This window comes from Anser cygnoides, chromosome 1 (assembly GCF_040182565.1).
Source record: "Anser cygnoides isolate HZ-2024a breed goose chromosome 1, Taihu_goose_T2T_genome, whole genome shotgun sequence".
NCBI lineage: Eukaryota > Metazoa > Chordata > Aves > Anseriformes > Anatidae > Anser > Anser cygnoides.
The window spans coordinates 46,851,628-46,867,447 of NC_089873.1; the positions used below are offsets into that span (position 1 = coordinate 46,851,628).

Genomic DNA, 15,820 nt, shown 5'->3' on the forward strand with positions numbered 1-15,820 from the left:
CTTCCCTTCCCTTCCCTTCCCTTCCCTTCCCTTCCCTTCCCTTCCCTTCCCTTCCCTTCCCTTCCCTTCCCTTCCCTTCCCTTCCCTTCCCTTCCCTTCCCCCTTCCCTTCCCTTCCCTTCCCTTCCCTTCCCTTCCCTTCCCTTCCCTTCCCTTCCCTTCCCTTCCCTTCCCTTCCCTTCCCTTCCCTTCCCTTCCCTTCCCTTCCCTTCCCTTCCCTTCCCTTCCCTTCCCTTCCCTTCCCTTCCCTTCCCTTCCCTTCCCTTCCCTTCCCTTCCCTTCCCTTCCCTTCCCTTCCCTTCCCTTCCCTTCCCTTCCCTTCCCTTCCCTTCCCTTCCCTTCCCTTCCCTTCCCTTCCCTTCCCTTCCCTTCCCTTCCCTTCCCCTTCCCCTTCCCCTTCCCCTTCCCCTTCCCCTTCCCCTTCCCCTTCCCCTTCCCCTTCCCCTTCCCCTTCCCCTTCCCCTTCCCCTTCCCCTTCCCCTTCCCCTTCCCCTTCCCCTTCCCCTTCCCCTTCCCCTTCCCCTTCCCCTTCCCCTTCCCCTTCCCCTTCCCCTTCCCCTTCCCCTTCCCCTTCCCCTTCCCCTTCCCCTTCCCCTTCCCCTTCCCCTTCCCCTTCCCCTTCCCCTTCCCCTTCCCCTTCCCCTTCCCCTTCCCCTTCCCCTTCCCCTTCCCCTTCCCCTTCCCCTTCCCCTTCCCCTTCCCCTTCCCCTTCCCCTTCCCCTTCCCTTTCCCTTCATTTCTTTCTTTATTTTTCTTTTCTTTCTTTTTTTCTTTTTTTTTCTTTTCTGTATTGTTTTTCTAACTATACTCATGTTATAAATATGTCAAAATCCAAACATTTAGCTATATGTGAAATGGTGATATTAATAACATAATTCTTGATTAAAGATAAAATACCCTTGTTCAAAGGTACACTTTAATGACACTTTAATACTGTGAAATTCTATTGCTAGTTATAGATAGTATATATCAAGCAAACTGCTAGAGCTAGGTTTTTCTTTAGCCTTAGAAATGATCTTCTTAGATTGTGCTGTGTAATTGAAGTGGACTTGTAATTAGTTCCTTTTGTGAGGTATCATTAAACTAGTATAATTTTAAATGACTAGAGTGCTTATTGCATATACAATATTGCTATCATGTAGGGTGGTGTGTGACTGAAGAACATGAATAACTATGCAATCATAGGAATTATATTTTTGTATGGGCCATTGTTTAAGATAGGATACTGATTTAAACAGATCTCTACTTTCGAGCTCTGCTATGGCCCAGTACAACAACTCTTGAATTATTAGTCAGCTTATACTTATCACCTTTACCCTTTGCACTTCCTCTCTTTAACAAATACCAACTACTTGTTCTCTCAGATGGCTTGAGATATGAAACTTAAGATAGACAGTTTGCATTTACCTTTAAAGGCTACTGTTGCTATTTTAGACCTGAAGAAAGGTCTTTGTGCCCAAATGCTTGCCTGGATCTCATAGATGTGTCAATCTGGTCTAGTAAAAGGTGTTATTCATTATTATAAATCTTGTTCTGCTGAGTAGGTTCAGAGTATGTTCCTAGTTCTACAAAAGTGTTTTGTTGTTTTTTTTAAAGGTATGATTTTTTTTTTCCTCTCTGATATGCCATTTCAGGTGTTACACAGATGGTTCTTTTTGCTACCATGGTACATGTTATTAATGCTAGGTAACTACTCCAAACATTTCCACAAACAGACTACAGAATTCAGTTTCCTTCAGCTATGTTTGCATTTTCCTAATACACTAATGAATGAGTTTCATAGGCATGTTCGTGGGAGAAATTTACAGAATGTTAAGGAGAATGTTACAGAAGATACCACAGAACAGGTATGGTAAACAAGGTCTGCACATCAAAAGCCTGATCCTGATAACTATTTTTTTTGAACCACTTCAGTAATGTACTCTTTCTCTCTCTCCTTTTTTTTTTTTTTTTCCTGGTGGAGTTGTGGACTTGTATGTAGCAAATATAAGTTTATTGACCGTTGCCCTGCTGATCCATTATAAATCACATCGACAGGCCCACTGAGCTCCACAATACAGACAGCATAAACTCTCATCAGGCCAGAAATGAGAGCTCATATCATCTACTATGGACAATCACAATTCATCTGCCACGGGTTTTCAACATTAGATATTGACTGCTCATAAAATAAAAATAAATAAATAAATAAATAAATAAATAAAAAGCCCATGGATCAAATTTCACAAAAATTAGGATGCAAAAGGCAAACACATCTTGCAACTTCTTCTATTTCCTCTGCCTTTTCTAGTTCTTGAACCTACCTTTTTGGATGGTCCATTTTACAAACGGTTTGTATAAAGAAAAGCAATCCCTGCTAGTTTGTGCTTGGGCCAAGTTTTTCTGAGCTCGTATTTGTTCTGGTTTGTATTTGGGGCTTAGCAGCACTTCCATAATTAACTTGCTCATCATCTCCAAAACTTTTGGATACTTTCAATAGGTGATGTTTTTATTCCTTTTGGTATAATGTAACCCACTGTTTAGAAAGCTTGTAAAATCCATCTATATTCACCATTAAATATAAAGCTGCAAAACGTCTACACATCAGCTATTGCAGCCTATGCCAAAAACAGTTCATCTGATGCTTTGCCATACAACCTGCACAGGGAATTTCAGCTGGATTGGTACCCCACTTTGCCACATTCTTGCTTGTTTTCATGGCAGGTGTAGAATAGAAATCTGTTTCAGTCATTGGCAAGACCAGAACTAGGGATGATTCCCTGTGCACAAGGATGTCAAAAAGATTGCAGCAAACACTTCCAAAAACTTTCATCAAGAAAAGTAAACCAGTCTGGAAAGTATTCGGACATGCTTGAACATGCTCTGATTTGGATGGCAGTCATAGAAAGCTCCATCTTTCTATGCAAGAGTGAAAGTCACCTTAGGAAAATCCATAATCTGAAAAAGTGGTACACTTTTTCTAAAACTCATACTCATTCTTTCATCCTGCCATAGCTAACCATCCATATCTGAAATATTGTAAACCTATGATCTAAATGCCTTCTAAGCTCTAGAAAGCTCCCCTAAAAATACCACATAAATAGAAGATGAAATGTGCAGTGGACTGTGATTTATGTGTTGAAATTCTCTTGTGACCTCTGTTATTTCAGAAAAACATAAGACCATTTAGACTGAGGTAGTTCAGCGCAGATGTGGATACAGAGAGAAATTAATTCTCTTTGTAGCCAAGCCTGTAGTGTAATGTAATTAAGCACTCAGTAGCCATTTCTGGATGCAAGAATGCATGAATTTATTTCTGCCAAAGTTTGTTACTGAAGTTGGAGAGGATGTGTGTTTGAAATACAAGAAACACCCAGTCTTTATGTTTAAACCCCAGAACCTTGCTAGTTAACAACCTGTGGAAGTTTGCTTTTCACATACTTAAACTAGTGTTGCTTGACATTTCCAGGGACTATCATTGCAAGCAATACTGGTCATTTGTGGGTGTGAAGCACCATCAAGGAGCAGTCTCCTTTTTCTTTTATCCAAGCAGTACAATAGGTGAAGCAATACTACTGTGTTTCAGTTCTGCCCACAAGCCCTACCTTAAACAAAGGAATAGTACATAATTTTAGAATGCCGTCATTCATGGTCTAAAAAAATCACGTGGAATATGCAAACAAAATAATCTTCTGCCATCATTTGGATGTTTCAAGTTTGTCTTATTCCTGGAGATAGAGACCACTGAGGTGAGTCATGCTAGCATGATCCACTTTTTCATACGGTTCATAAACAGTACCTCCAGAACTGACCTTGAGGTCAGAAGCCTGAAAGTGTATTTCTTTTCTCTCGGTACTTCAAAGTACTATTTCTATTATATCTTAACTGATGTTTGTCATTGTGTACTTTGTTTCTGGTGCAACCTCTTACAGTATATTGTTTCTCGGGAGAACACATAAAATGGTACAGCCTGACAGATTTTAAATTGTCTTGGTGTTTCTTAACACTGTACTATCTTAGCACACTACTAGAGACAGAAAATATTACAGAATGGTCTTGATTTAGGATTCGGAATTCACACATGTTTTTCAAATACCATTATTGCATGCATTTCTGTCAGGACCCCCCAGGATATTAGTATTTAAGTTACCTGTAAGCTTCTGTTATTCTAGCTGGATTTGCACTAGCTGCAATAATAGGCAAACAACTAATGTATCCTCTCTGGCTTATGGTACATTACCAAATTAGTTGCAACTTTTGGAGGACAAACTCCCCAGCTATGTCTGTATTAGTAAATTAAACAGCATTCATAAATGTCTCCAGGCACTAGGATGTAGTCGTCTGTATGAGTAAACATTCAGAAGGACCCTGTTAATAGTCCTGAAGGACTTTTGGCATATACCAACTAGCATTGTCCCCCAGTGAATCTCAGAGGCAGATCCAGAATTGGAATGTTTTAGAGACCATTCCCTACAGGCAGACTGCATGCCATCACTCAGTTTTGCAAAGTCAGAATTTACTAACATAGATGCGGTCTATTTCATACCATTTGGCCTTGATGCCCAACAATGTTCTTGTGCATATTTAAATTATTACTATGGCTATAGATCCATGCTTCAGGCTCAGACAGTATCTCAGTCCTGACACTGTTATAAAGTTACATGGGCACTGTGAACCTGAAAATCGTATTTTTTTGGCTATCTGTCTTTAGAAAATTGTCCCTTTTTAAGTTTATTTGACTATATATTCTTTTTTTTTTTCTTTATTCTGGATATCTCATTTATTAACAGTTTTATAAGTGTTCTTAGACCAACATAGAGAAGCCATAAAATTGATAACATAAAGTACATATTTCAAAACAAACTAATACCAGTAGTTTATTAGAAAAGGTCAACAATGATACCTAACAACTACACTTTTCTTCTTTACAGTCCTCTCGAGCCTAGTTCTTCTTAGAACTAGTTCTTAGAAAAGAACTTAGAACTAGTTCTTTTAAGAAGAGCTGCTTGAAAAAATGTATAGATTCTTTTTTGCTTGTTTCCTCCATTTTCCCACTCATTGTATTTTATCCTGGTATTACCAGTCCTTTTTGTCTCGGTTATATGAAAACTCATCTTGATTACTGTCTTGCTTATAACAATATTTTATATGAAGTTCTAACTACTTGGATCTCAGCAGGGAGTTTTAATTAGTGCCAAAAATATTCAATTTTTGTCTTTCTTACAATACTGTCATACAAGCAGCAGATGAAAGGGTTAAATTTTAATGTACACTCCAGTATACTCATTTGATTTGTGTTGTAAATACCATACAGGCAGTCTGCTCTTCTTACTCTTTTACTTTATTACTGTACATGCCATTAAAAATGACTTTAAATGTTGATACAAAGTATGGCCAAGAATAATCTAGGTATTTGTCTGTGATACATCTTTCATCATCATCTTGTTTCTTTACAAAATTTTTCCTGTTTTTCAGCAAGATCATATTCTGATATCCAGGTTTTTGGATTGCATTCTAACTTTGACATCCACTGTAAATTAAAGTCTGCTATTTTTTCCATTGCACACTCTGTAGACATTGCTACATTAATATTGTAAACTCCTCAGAGCAAGGATTGCTTTATTCTCTGTGCAGTACTTGATACAGTGACTTCCTGATCCATAATCAGTGTTTCTATCCACACAAACAGAAAAAGAAAAAAAAAAGAAAAAAGAAAAAAAAGGTAATTTCCATATTTTATTATGGGTGTTTTTAATTTTATTTCCATTTGATCAGGTATAAAGCAAATGAACTGGAATCTCCCTGTTTTCCTTCACCAACAGATTTGCTATGACTGCCTGCACTGCAGTGCAAAGGTGTGATTTCAGATTTCCCATACACCTGCTTGCCCAGTGAAAGTTAATTTATCTTTCACAATAGAATTGTTGATAGGTGTTGAATCGATCCTTATATATTTCTTAGCCCATGAATCATTTTCATCAGCAATTCTTTACATGTCTTGTGGTATTACAGAAATCCCACGTGGGGTGCCTCACACCTCATTTACCATAATGCAGAGCTTCAGCAGTCAGCTGTGCCTTTCAAGGGAAGTGTTAGGGGTGTAGAGGATGCCCTGTAGTTCAGTTGCAGAATCTTTCCCTGCTATTGACAATGCCTGAACCAGAAATGATTCAACTTTTGTTTAATATACCAACAGAAGTCTTGAGCAGTCTTATTTAAAGTCACAGTATTTTAAAGCTGAACTAAGCTGATGTGTAATGCATGCCACAAAGATCCATGGTGCATGTACCAGAATCACTTTGCAGAAGACTGAAAGCAATGCTTTACCATTGATGATGAAAAAGAAAGAATGGATACTGAGAAAAGATGGAGAAACATATGGATTTAGCAGGAGTCCACAAGAGTCAGGACTCTTTGACCCTAATGTAGATGAGTTCACTGTAAGCATAATGACTCCTTTTCTCACTCCAGTTGTTAAGGTCCTCCAGAATGTAATAACCTGGTTACTTATGTAGTTGACATTATACTGATAATTTTCCATAAGCCATTTTGTATTGATGATACCAGACTTTAGATATTTCTACAAGTTCATAGAGTTGATGCAGTGACCTACTTGCTTGTATTCCTTCTGATAAATTTGGGTATAATAGTGATCACTTTACTGGGGATTACTGTTGCTTAAAGGTAGCAGGTAACCATTTTCTATTGAAAACTTCTTCAGAATATAGATAATGATACAGAAACATTCTAAGCATTTCTACTTGAGTCATTTTCTAGTTTATCTGACTTTTTTCTTTGTGTGTGACAATCTAGGTCTTTTAAGTCTTTTAACTGTTGAGATGTGTACAAAGTATGGTAATTTGGTTCTTGTTGGTTTTGATTACATTTCTGCAAATTAATTTCTAACTTTTTTATAGGTGTATAGCTATTAAGTTTTGATGATATGGATGATGTATGGTATGCTTGCTGGCAGAAAACTGACACTTTCTATGAAATATCATATCCTTACCACTGAGGTCTTTTTCAGTTTCAAAGATGAGAAAGTAAAGCTATGCTAGATTAAATTTCATGTTTATAATTAACAAGCAATATATTCATTGGTTATTGTAATATTTAAGTTCAGGAATATGTAGATAGATAATTTAGTAATTCTACTCTTTGATATAAGTGTATTCGTTTATTATCCCTGGTATTGTGTAGGTGCTCTCCAAGGTCAGTGGAGGAGAATAGCTACCTCCAGAGACTAATTATCCTTTGCTAAAGTTATTACTTTTTTACACTAGAAGCCTAGCCTTTATGTGACTAAAACTGGGAGAATTTCATCCCACCTAAAGTTTGAAAACTCAAGAGTATGATGACAATCAACATCTGTCATAAGCCAAGAACCTGTGAAATTTCCATTCCTGAAAACCCAAACCCTCTTTTGTGTTAGCCAGTTACTCCAATGAATGTTGGGGTGAAGACAGGAAGCTGCTGTGGATAGACAGCTTTCAGCTATCTCTGCAGTACACCTTATTTACAGCAAATACACTCCCTAGGTATGTCCACATGGAAAGTTAGTGTGGAACAATTTATGTACTGTAAAATGGCATTTTAACTTAACACAGACTCTTGATACACAGTATCGCAGTCTTTAAAGGCATACTGTAGCACTGTTGGTTTATTTTGTTATGGTTCTTTTGACCTCCACTGTTCAAAGGCTACCATATAATGGGAAATAAAAATTGCACAAAGCAAATATACAAATTCCATGGTACTCTGTTCCAGCAAAATATTGCCTCACTACATCTTGGTAGTGATCTCTAATGTAGTGTTTGGGGATGAGAGCAATGTTTGCATCATAGCAATGACTGAGTGTTGAGTAATAGGCCAAAACACTTCTGAGCTCTGTGAGTCACCAAAACTGAGTGGTGTGGAGATCCTCTGGGCTGATTTGGAGGGGAAGGCATGACGTATTTCAGAATGTTTCTGTATTCCTATAATCATCTTTAAGTGACCCATTAGTTTATTGCAATTCTTTTAAGTTTCTACTACATCAAATTCATCATATACATTGAGCATAGAAATGTTCTTACTTACTAAGCAGGCAACAGCCAGAGGGGTTTGAATCTGTATGCTTTTTGAGGTTGAATTTTCCAGGGGTTTTGATTTGGAGATGATTTTGAAGGGTAGGAGGTTTCTTCCGAAAAGATTTGAAAGCAAATTGTCTTATTTCCGAAGCAAAATACTTCCACTCAGTAAAACGTCTTGTATAGTATAGCTGTGGGGAGATTTCTGAGTTTGAAAATTGATACCTACTAAAAAAAAAAAAAAAAAAGTACTGTTTGGTATTTGTGCAACTTTCATGCTAACAGTATATAAAAGGTTTGTGGAAATTCTCTGGTCAACATTTCTTGCTGTCAAGTAGTATTCACAACGCTGAAGTTTCAGTTTTCTTCCTTCTTATTTTCAGGTCCCTTAAGTATACAAGCAGACCACATGAGCCTTTTAAGAGTTTAAGGAAAGCAGTTAGGTTCAGTGTATGATGCAAGTCTGTAGGTATTGGAAAGCAGTAAAGGTTGTTTTCAGGTTGTGGACGTAAATAGGATACAGTAGATATTGATCAAGTTAGAGAATATCTAAAGAAAGATTTTAACAGAGCTAGTGATACTCAGACTGACATTGCTAACTAGATATGGTTAGGGACAGTCCTCTGAAATGTAGTGACATGACCTGACTTTTATCTGTTCATCAGAAATCTCATTTTTACTCCTACAAAAACAGGTGATCATGTCCAAACTACCTATTGAGAACGGTCCCTGGAGCAGGCTGTCTTGTGAACTATGCCCCAGAGAGCGCTAATTGGCTATCCCAGGGAGAAGGTTATCAGTTAATTAACGTGGATGATCAGCAGTGTGGTGCCTGAGCTCACTCCCTGGCTCTGTTCCACTGAGCAGTTTAGCCATAAACAGAGGTATCCTTTCTAGTGTGAGTAGCTTTTCTCTGCAGGTTTCAGGCTCACTAATGGGCATTTCTGATTGATCCAAAAGTAGGTTGTGATTTAGTCTCATTCAGTGGTCCGCTTCTCTCACTTTGCTTCATAACACAAGTTGATGGGAGCAGTGACAGAACTTAGTGTATAGGATGGCAGGTAGAAGATCGGCATATACCTCATTCTCTTTCATGCAGTCTTACTGCATTTTTGTTATAAGATAAAGAACTTCTGAGCAACCAAGCCAAGTAATCTGGTTTTGTATGTACAGAATAAAATGCACTGACACACAGTCACAAATCACATTCTACAGGAAAATAAATAAATTAATTAAATATTTGAATTTATATACAGCAACCTATCAATTCCAGATCTCTGATCTTTTTCTCTTGGGTGCAATGGGTGAATTAGATTTGAAGCAGTCTGTATTTGTTTTTATGAGAACTATAATTCTTTCCTTCCCTGCTGCACAAAAAAGACTGTTTTCCCAGAAGAGCTTTGTGAGAAACACTGAAAAAAATACAAATCTGTAGCCCCAGCTGTCAGTTCTTGTTCATATTCTGCCTCAGTTCTCTCTCCTGTGCTATAGTGGTAGGTCAGTGAAGATATGACTCTTCTTCCATCTGGATGCTTCAGAGCAACAGGTCCTTCCTGAGCTGGGAGGAGGCAGATGCTTACCCCTTGAAGTTTAATACATTCATAATACATTACTTAGCTGGGTTCTGCCACCTGTAGTATCAGTATTCATAGGCAGACTTGTTTTCTTTGGACATAAAAACTTATTTACATGTCAGTAATGAATATATAGGATTGTTTTATTAAAATCCTCAAACAACCAGAAGATGCACTGGTTTTTGCATCTTGAAGGAATATTGAGAAACACTTACAGCTTCTCATTTTAATTACTCCAAGCATTCAGCAGGTATCATTCAGAAGTTGGTCACAGCAACAAGAATTGATGCGACCAAATGCTAAGTCCTATCTTTATAAGTTTGGACAAATGAATCTTTGTGGTAGGGTGATACACCTGATTCTACCTAAAATATTTGGAATAGATTGTGAAGTTTCTTGCATTTGCAGACTCTACCGTGCTATTGAACACCATCAAAGAACAGTCTACTGAGTAATGAGGGGAGGGCAGGTATTACAGAAAGCATTCAAAAAAGTGATCAAGAGAAAGAGCACACCTGTTCTGGAAGGGAAAACATCTCTCTGGACCTGCATGAGAGCTTACTGTAAGAAGTGAAACAGAGGGCTATCGAAAGTAATGAAGCCACCAGACAAGGTATTTTGCTTTTTAATGTCATGGTTCTTATGGGTGTGTGTTTTTGTGGGAACAGATGTCATATTTTCTAACTTCAGCAGACAGTATCCAGGATACTGTATATTTTTTCATTAATGTCTCAACCAACCACCTGCAAAAGTCAACCACAATATTCTTTGTAGTTGTTTTCTTAGTTTTACATTTCACTTTAATAAGCCGCTCTATTTTAATTTGCTGTTCAGACACAAGAGCTATGCTGGCCCCCAAAATTAATATTGAATTTTATTGTTGGCTGTCACCAAAAGATACATGCCATGCAGAATGTGAGTATTCCAGAGGAGAAACAGTAAGCATTAAATTCATTTACTAGAAAATAACTAGCCTACTTTGTGGCCTATCTAGTAATTACTATTAATGATTAAAGAAGGTGCTCGGATGATGGCACTGGAATAGCTGCCTATCCTGTTTTCAGTCTGTAATTACTTTGTTGGCTGCTTCACATTATCAAGATTTTTTCACTGTGCTGGTTTAGTAAGTTTGACTTTTATTTACAGTATTTGCTAATACTGAAAACTAAAGCTTGCAAGGCCAAGAGGTCTTCCACATCTTCTATAATTGATGCTAACTAGTGCAAGCAGGACCTCCTGGATTAGGACTGAGTGCAGATTTGCAGTATCTACTGCTGTAGCCTGACGTAGCATTTGGTCCTCTAACAAGGAGTATTCCCAATAAGGTGACTTATCAATAGTACGTGTTAGGTTCTCAGAGGTTCTGAATCAATGTTGCTCCACTGCCAACTTATCTTTCACATATTGCATATTTAAAACTTGATGAGAAATGCATTACATTGAATATTGCTGTTAACCCCCTCAAACCTTTCATTTCTTTTCAAGATATTGCAGTTGAAAGTGAGAAGACATTGCATATGGTCTTACAACAGAAGGAAGCCAGAGGAGAGGTCAGCTGCATAGCCACTGAACTTCAAGAAGAACAGAAGACCAAGGGATGATGTCTTCCTCCTTTTATACAAGGAGTCTTGAAGGTAGCCTGGATTGAAACAGTCCAAGAGAATAAGTAAGGGGAAGGTAGTAAACAAGAATAGGATATGAACCCCTTTGACTTTATATAGAGATTCCATGTTCAGCATCTCAAAACAGTACTGAAAAAGAACAGGGACCAATAACAGCAAAAAGAAATATTACAGAAGAAGGTAAGCTAGAAAGAGAAAATCATCTCCTAAACTCAGTTTTTTGAAGAAAGAAAACACTTAGCAACATTCATAGCCAAGTTGTCACTAATCTTGTATTGTGACTGTTCCTGGTCAAGTGTGCTGTATATCAAATCTGAATTAGTAGATAAGCAGAACACTTCTGTCTCCTAAAAAAAAAAAAAAAAAAAAAAAAAAAAAAAAAAAAAGGTGGAAAAATATTTTCTTCAAAATGAAAGAGTCTCGTCTGTTATCCAACAAGATATGCAAAAATAACATGCCTAACAATCCCTTCTTCTCCAACATGATATATCCTGATATCCTGAGAGGATACTGGTTCAGCTTTCTGAGACAAGCTCTGAGAGCCTTCTAGAGGAATCTGCACCCTTTGGAAGGCAGTCTTTCAAGTCCCTGTACCACTTCCTCATGGTCTCCTCTTATTAAAACAAAAATACAAGCAACAACCTTCTTTCTTCCTTCCTATCATTGAAACAGAAGTGTCTCCATTTTAAGACACTCATGTTGCTTTAATATGTCTAGCTTTTTATATATGCCAGAGAATGGTACCCATGTTTGTCCCGTCACTCTGCTTTTTTGCCAACATGCCAGAGTGAAGTTACTGCCTGCCTGTTTGCCACGTACCCAGCATACTGTGGCTGGCTTTTCCTGAGGGAATAAAAGTGTTTCAAGATATCTTCATCTTCTAGTTCTTAGAAACCTCATTTACCTTGGACTATAGGAATGACAAGCACAGGCTCACTCTTTCTGTCTGAGTTATAGCATCAGGACTGCAACAAAACATGAAGAGGGAAGCACAGTTTTGCTGTTAGTGAGCAAAGACTAGTTTTTCTCTGAAACCATTCTTTTATTTCCATAGGCTGCTTGCCCTTCATGTTTTCTTTCTGTCTTCCATTGGAGAAGTAGGTGTGAATGAGTGTAAGTCATCTATTGGCAAATATTCATGTTATGGTGTATTCCAGGGGTGAATCATGAGACTGAATTATAGGGCAGTGATGAATTAAAGAAGCTCTCAGTGTTTTCAAATTTTGGAAATCATCAATTTTAATACTGAACTTGGACCCCTTCATAAGTGTCATCTTTGAAGTGCATTGCACTGCATTTTCTCTTTCTCCCACTTGCTCTCTCTGCTCCAGAAATGTTCTGCCTGTTTGACATACCTGATACCATATCTATTCCTCTTCCTGCGCTGCTGCCTCTCAGGCCATTCTCAGAATCATCTACATGAATTACGAATGTGAATTTAAAAATTGCAAGCACTGAAGTAAAAAATATTCAAATAAATTGTTTTTAATACCTACTAATCCAGCTGTTCCACTTTACAGCTGTATGTAATTGTCCCCTGTAGACTTGAGAGAGAGCTGTCTTCTCACAGTTTCTTGGGCAGAGGCAGAAAACATTAAAAAGCGCTAATGTGGACCATTATCCCCAAAGTTCAAACTGAGCTCCTGGCTCTTGGAACAAACTTCACCCTTCCCCTGGAGAATGTCTTAAACAGATTTCTGTTGGAGGCAATTCACAGCTCCATCTCAAAGCACTGTCACATTAGCCATTTGTTTTTGGTTAGGGTGGAAATATTAGCAAATCTCCAATTTAAAGGTTGCTTTTCTCACTCAGGTTTCTTTCTGTCTCTAGTGACTACTCAGCAACAGAAAGCAGTTTTAGTCAGGGGTTAAACGATCTGTGCCCAAACCACTTCACTGACTGTAGGTCTAAAGCCATACTGTTGGGCTGATGGAGTACCTCTTCTTGGCCCTAGGCTGCAGGTTAAGGTTTTATGCTAAGTTAACAGTTTCAAAGTTTGCAAGTAGTTTTTCTATACATTGTCAAATTGAACAATTTTTTTTTCCATTGCTGCTTTGTGGTGTTTGCACAGAGATCTCTGACCATACTGTTTATCCAAATATATAGTGCATATTGATTATGAGCTAATAATCAATCACTCTGTCATTTTACTGTTGTGTTTTATGTTTTTTTATTTTCTTCCAATAAATTGTTGGAAAGCTAAAAGCAAAAGCATTCTTACAATAAACTTTTTGCACAAAGTTTATTTTCTTCTCTTTGCACTGTATGTCATGGAGCATTCTTCCAGTAGTTGTAACAATGCTGATCTCTCTCAAAAATTATAATAAAAATGGAAAACAAAGTAAATAAGCCTGATTGTATTTTGTCATATCTAAAAATGTAAGTAATAAATTTGTGAGGAAGGATGTGCACATTGCCTACTATGTATGATACTATTCTTGCTTAAAGTATTTTTACTCTTTCTTCACAAGCTTAGTACCTCATATTGGTTGGTGATGACTAGAGATTTAGAAATAATTCTCAGTGAATAATGTATTCAGTTAGTTTCAGCTCAATTTCTGCATGTGATTTTGTCATGAACATCTTATAATTTTCCTAAATTCATGAGATAATTTCTATGAGTAAGTTTTAGTGTATATACTGTTCACGATTACAAATATTTGAAATTCAAAATCTAAGCTGTTTTAAAGAGCTTTGATTGGATGTATGAGTCATATACTATTTTTCCAAGACTGGTTAAAAGAAAATTACAAAGTTTATTAGTAGTCACATTTACAGGTTCAAAATTTATTGTGCTCTTATTCTCCAATACTCATTTTAAAGGTCCTTTTCTGTGGACTATTCTGCTATTTGAATCCTTTGTCTGAATAGGAACACGAAATTATACTTAGAATGAGTCCAAACACAGCCAAGGTAGAGTCACAATTTTTCCAAGTAAGTATTTATGGAAATGCTTTTCAGTTAGCTCTCTCTTATTAACTGGCCATTTCAAATGTGCTTTGACATACTTATCAGAAATTTCTGTGAATTCCCCTGGAAGGAGGACTTTATTTAGAATGACTTTATAATTGAAATATTTTAATGATGAAAAATGGTGGAGGGGGATTTAGAAAAGGTCATTTGCAAGTTTTAGGTATTTTGCGCTGTGGTTAGGGAAAGGTACTAAGTCTTCTTTAGTGGATGAGTTTATGTGATCAACATTGCATTGCATGCTAGCCCAAAATATCTGATGCAACTAAATATTCTTTTTTTTTTTATTTTTTTCTTTTTTTCTTTTTTTTAGTAGTAGTTTGCTTACTCTGATAACATTAAAGGAACCTGAACTAATACTTGACTATGATAGAGTTAAGATGTACATATGTTTCTCATACTGTAACTTCTATAACTAAATCGTCTTTCTGACATATGAGTAATTATATACAGTGATTAAAAATTAAAGCTCTGATTCACTAATACCCCAAGGCAGCTGTTCTGTTTTGCTGATACATCATGCTGAATAAAGCTGGTCACTTTTGACCTGTTCACTTAATTCATACACTCCCTAATGGAATGAAATACTTTATTACATTTTGGTTGACCTGCCCTTTACCTCTAATAATTTGTGGAAGAGATAGAAACAAACAAAAACTATTGATTTCATGCTCCACAGCTGTGTAGAGGTTAGTATAATTTAAAAAGAAAGTTAGATATAAGAATATGTTTATTAGTATAGACTCTCACTCCTGATGTCATTAGAGTCAAATTTAATACATAATAAAATATAATACATACAAAACTCAGAACATGCTTAAATTCTTTGTAGAGTTCGAGTTTAGAAGCATGTAAGAATTACATATACTCTGTGATTTCCACTATGAATTTTTGTGCTCTCTGGTAACTAAAAACAACTGTATAGTAGTCTCACCAGAGGAAAATTACATATATTTAACAGAAAGTTTTAAGTGTTCAAATGAGTTTATTCAACTCAATTCACTACTATGTAAGTTTGCTTCATCAGAAACATTTATTCATACATCTTAATTGTCAATAATAATTGTAAAGACTCTTTTCAAGTGGCATTGCTAGGGCTACTTTTATCAGCAAGGTGATTAGTAAAATGGTATCTTGCATAATATCCGTTAAATTTACTGAGGTTAGTATATTTTAACCTTCATTTCCATTCACTTCTATACTCTTAGGCAGAAAATAACAATGTGTTTCCAAACCTTATAACCAAATACTGCGTTCAGTTATATTTTCTCATTTCAAAGTAACTATTAAATTTCTGAAGAGTGATTCTGGAACTACATGAAAGTAACTGAGGGCAGAGTATGTCCAGAGTTTCCATGAAGTTCTATCCCTCTCCTGTTTGTATATTTTAATTGTCTGGTTTTCATTTCTAGTTGTTAGCAGATGTTCCTTCTGGCAACCTTACACAAAACTATGAAGGTGTCCCTAGTAAATTATTGTCTTGAATATACAATAGACACAATTAAATGAATGGTATTTTTCCAGAGCAATTCCAACACTTAGAACAGGTAATGCTCTGACAACAAACACTATCTTTAGAACAAAATGAACTTTTCTATTTTGCCCTT

The 15,820-nt window shown here is 36.8% G+C and overlaps 1 protein-coding gene across 7 annotated transcripts in view; it reads left to right on the forward strand.

The window, feature by feature from the left end:
• Positions 1-15,820, forward strand: part of ANKS1B (ankyrin repeat and sterile alpha motif domain containing 1B) — a 441,289-nt gene that overhangs the window by 301,085 nt on the left and 124,384 nt on the right. The window lies entirely within an intron of this gene.